The 4,263-nt window shown below is 46.7% G+C and overlaps 1 long non-coding RNA gene across 1 annotated transcript; it reads right to left on the bottom strand.

Annotated features, from left to right (window-relative positions):
* Positions 1 to 289: 289 nt before the first annotated feature.
* Positions 290 to 3,609, bottom strand: LOC127342129 (uncharacterized). Its single transcript, XR_007876239.2, has 3 exons — positions 3,173 to 3,609; positions 2,941 to 3,071; positions 290 to 1,953 (listed from the first exon to the last, which is right to left on the bottom strand). It is a non-coding gene; the product is annotated as an uncharacterized lncRNA (long non-coding RNA).
* Positions 3,610 to 4,263: the final 654 nt, after the last annotated feature.

The raw sequence follows: 4,263 nt of genomic DNA, 5'->3' as shown, positions 1-4,263 counted from the left end.
AACAGGTCCGCCGGAGAAAGCTTGAAGCATCAGCGGAGAAGAATGTCGGCCCCCGAAGTTAGATACGCATCACGGAGCTAGTACCCCTCGTGACTACGTATCCGTGTCGGAGTACCAAGCTGTTGACCCTAGGAGTAGGAATACGGACGCGGAACTAGTGCCCCTCGCGTACACGCATCCAGGCCTAGGTGTCTCGCCTTCCTGTGCACTCGATATGAAACACGCACGGTACACAGGTTACAAGGGCATAGCATCACAGATGATATCACAACATTAACTCTACGACACAAAAGAGTTAAATAGGTATATAGCAAAGCTCATAGAGCAAGATAGCAAATGACACTCAGAGGACACATGTCCCAACAATACATCAATACATCATGCGGAAGCGAATATACGTCTGAGTACAGACAACATGCAAATGGGACTAAGAGTCCATAAATAAAGCAGGCGGATCCATATCCAGCAAGCCCCAGGCTGCTGCCTTAGGAGCGTCCTCTCTACTCGACGTAGTCGTCCTCAGCGTAGTCCACAAAGTAGTGTCCAGGTGGATACTCAAAACCTGTCGTACCTGCAAACATCGGGCCAACGGTTGCCGGAAAAAGAGAGGAAAAGCGAGGGTGAGTACCAAGGCGCGTACCCAGCGAGACTTAGAATATTGGCTGCGCTCGCCGGCTATATGGTGGGTTTAGCGGCAGCAAAGCTTGCACTACAACCTATAGATACACTCTCAACTTTCCGTCTGCAAGATATAGATAAGAGAGCGTGCATCTAACAGTTCTAAAACTCTGCAAACATAACGCAGCCGATACATTCCCCCTTCTACATGCTACAGGAAGAAGATGCAAAGGCACTCACACGGTTTACAGTTTTAACCAGTTTTTATTACAATTCTGCTAATTACTACGCAAGTTAATTAGCAGATAAAGGGTGAAAATTGTCTATGATCAAGTAACACTTCTCCAAGTCGTCCATAACCGCGGACACGGCTTTTCGAAAAGATTGTAACCCTGCAGGGATGCACTACTGGTCTCATACGCTCGGTCAACCCGACTGGATCAAAGCAGAGTATCACGACACTACCTCTCCCTTCACCACAGACCAAGTCCAAGAGCCACCTAACTAAGTTAAACCCGTTACGGAGTTCGGCCGAGTCTCCGAGGCGGACCTAGCTATATGCGTCAACGTGCTAGGGGGTTTAGCACACACTGGGGCGATAAACCACTTCGCAGAGGCTCCGCGACCTATACGTGCATACCAGAAACAAGGGATACAAGGCACCCAGGGGCTTCCCAACATAAATAAGTAACATGCTGGCATGCACGCGATAAAAGAGTAAACACACCAAATACTAGTTGTGGCACTTGGACAATGGAAGTAGTTCAGAAATTAGTCGAGGGGGCCCCACTGAACCCCACGTATGGTTAGTGCACTCAGTCTTGGATCAGATGACAAGAACTCGGGATCCTAAGATATCAGTGGACACAAGTGAGCCGTGTTCAAAGCGAAAAATCAGCTGACCCACCGATGCCTCTACTTAGCAATTTTATTATTAGCATCAATGAGTAAGGTGTGAACTTATCGAACAGATATAACCATAAGCATGTATCTCGGAACCCCCCAACAAATATAACCCAACTAGATAACGATGACGACAACAATAATAGTAGCAATGTAATAACGGTACTAAGCAAGCCTACGACTCGCATGGCTGACCCTGTAACCAAACAACAGCTGTAGGATATATGTATGGGTCTAAGGCTTGCAGTAGGTGACATGCGATAGGATACGTGACAAGAACGGCACACCAGAATAGCAGTAAGGTAAAGAGGCAAAAGCAGAAATAGGTAGCAGGGAAAAAATGCTCGCATGTCAAGTCAGAAGAAGAGAAACCGGCACGATCCTCCTCGGGGTAGTAGTCGTACTCCTCACCGTACTCCTCGGTACCGGCGTCTAACGAGAAAAACCGAGAACACATACAAGAGAGAGTACACAATCAATACAGGAAATGCAATGCACAATATGATGCATGATGTGCAATAGGTTTCATGCATAGCAATTTTAAGTGGGGCACTTGCAAACAACAAGAAAATAAGAAAGTAACCCTCACATAACATTTAGTTCTAATTGCATTTTTAATTAGGACGATGCATGGATGATGCCAATGATGCATGACAAGTTAATATTTGGATACCTTGCATTTTTCCAATACAAACTAATATAAAGTTTGTTGCAAACAGAGTTATAGAAGTGGAGATATGCTATTTGCAAGTTTTAATACTTAAGAAAAGCATTTATATTTAGCACCAATTTGATTCTTTCAAAACAGAGCAAACGTATCAGAAGATGGGTCTCCAGGTTGGTGCAAGGCACTAGTCAGTGTGGTGGCTCGATGGTTTTGAAAAGCTACAGGAAAGATATCAGGAATTGTTACAGCCATGTTAACTGAACTTATTAACAGTCTTAACTGAAACTACACACGGTTGACCAAAACAGAGAACAAAAGAGTAAAACGAAGTGATGTTTTTATACTTGAAACAGAGAGATGGGAAGCAATCCCAGGAGTAGCTGGATCGACCAAGCACAGACCAATTGGTCTGGTGTTTGGGTTGAAAGCTACAGATAACTTGGAGGAAAAACTACAGCCATAGCTACAGTTTACAGGTAAAAGAAGTGTCAACGAAACTGGACAGCGTTCGTGGGATCTGAAGTTTGGCTGCTTGGAAGTAGAAAAGACTGAACATCTGTAATACTGAGATAACCAAAACAGCGACACCAGCAAAGTGGAGCTGCAGCACGATTAGGTACTACAGGGTAACAGCAGGGTAAAACTAACTAAAGGCTAACTGAATAAACGACAGCAGCTAACTGAACCTGATTCAGTACGTACAGAAAAAGGATGCCTTGCGTGCTGGTACAACGAACGAACTTAAGCCTCACCTTAGGTGCAGATGGAACAGGCGAACTGCTAGATTAACTGATGACTGAAGAGGGGCTCAGCCCTTTGAAAGAAACCAGACGAAGCCCGACCAAGATGACGCTGTTGAGGCTCTGGCAGCACACACGGCGAGCTGCAGCGGCGAACAGCGGAATCGAACACGGACGACGGCGTCAGTCCGAGAAAGTGAAAGAGAAGAACGGGGAACAACATGGAACTCAGGAGGAGGCTCACCACGTCAAGGGAGAAGGTTGGGGAGGATGGAGACGACGGCGGGGCGAAGCGGAGGTCGTCGGCGTGCACGGCGGCGCTCCAGGTACGTCTTGGCGGCGGCGACGTTCTCGAGCAGCTCCAACTCCGGTTCAGCGAGGAGGGAGAGGGCGCCACGGCGGCTCCATCCCCGTGCTCGGACGGCGACGCAGCGGTTTGGTTCGACGGCGCGGTCTTGGTCTTCTCCGGCGAAACTTTTGGTGGCTCTCGGATGTGGTTCTGGCTGGGCGCTTGGAGGAGCAGAGGAGGCAGCGGCGGCACAAGGGGAAGAGGGAGCCTAGGGTTTTGCTCTGGTTCAATTGAGGAGAAAGGGAAAAGGAAAGGGAAGGAGACGCTCACGCTTTCCTCATCCTTGTTCACGTGCTGGAGGAAAACAGAGGACTCCTCGCTCGGTCAACAGGTAAAGGCTGGGCTGGTTAGAGTAGATAGAAAATTTGCCGGTGCGTTGCATCGGAAGAAAATAATATTCTATCGCATAGAAGTAGCGGAGAAAAAGTATTCTATCGCATAGGAGAAGCATTGCTCAGGGACACCCCCATCAAGTCCATCTCCCCTATTTTAACACGGTGATCTATCCGTGTAGCTCCTTCGCACCCTCATCGACGGTGGTCGTAGTGTCCATTTGCGCACACGGTTTGTTTGATCTACGTTTTATACTTAATTTTACTTTTACTTTAATCTACTATTGATACTCCGTAGATGCTAATTAGGAAAATCCATCACTAAAGTAAATAATCACAATGAGTATTAAATTCTCAAAATGACACCCCCGTTGAGCAAAAGGCATGCCAAGATTTGGACACACTGAAAACTTTAAAATTGACACTACGTCTGATATTGAGCTATTGCATTTTATTACCAAGGTAGTACACCCCTCGAGTGTCATGTGAGCCTGTGCTCTTAGTGCATGGGGTAAGGCATGTCACTGTGATTAGCAAAGACAACCCCTACTGAACATTATTGTCATTGCTAGATATTTGTAGTCATTTGATTATTGAGTGAAACATGGTTCAACATTGAAGATTTGGGACGGTTCGGGAGGAGTAGTTGTCATC

The sequence above is a fragment of the Lolium perenne genome, chromosome 3 (genome assembly GCF_019359855.2).
Source record: "Lolium perenne isolate Kyuss_39 chromosome 3, Kyuss_2.0, whole genome shotgun sequence".
In the NCBI taxonomy this organism is placed as follows: domain Eukaryota; kingdom Viridiplantae; phylum Streptophyta; class Magnoliopsida; order Poales; family Poaceae; genus Lolium; species Lolium perenne.
This window is presented reverse-complemented; position numbering and strand designations above follow the sequence as displayed.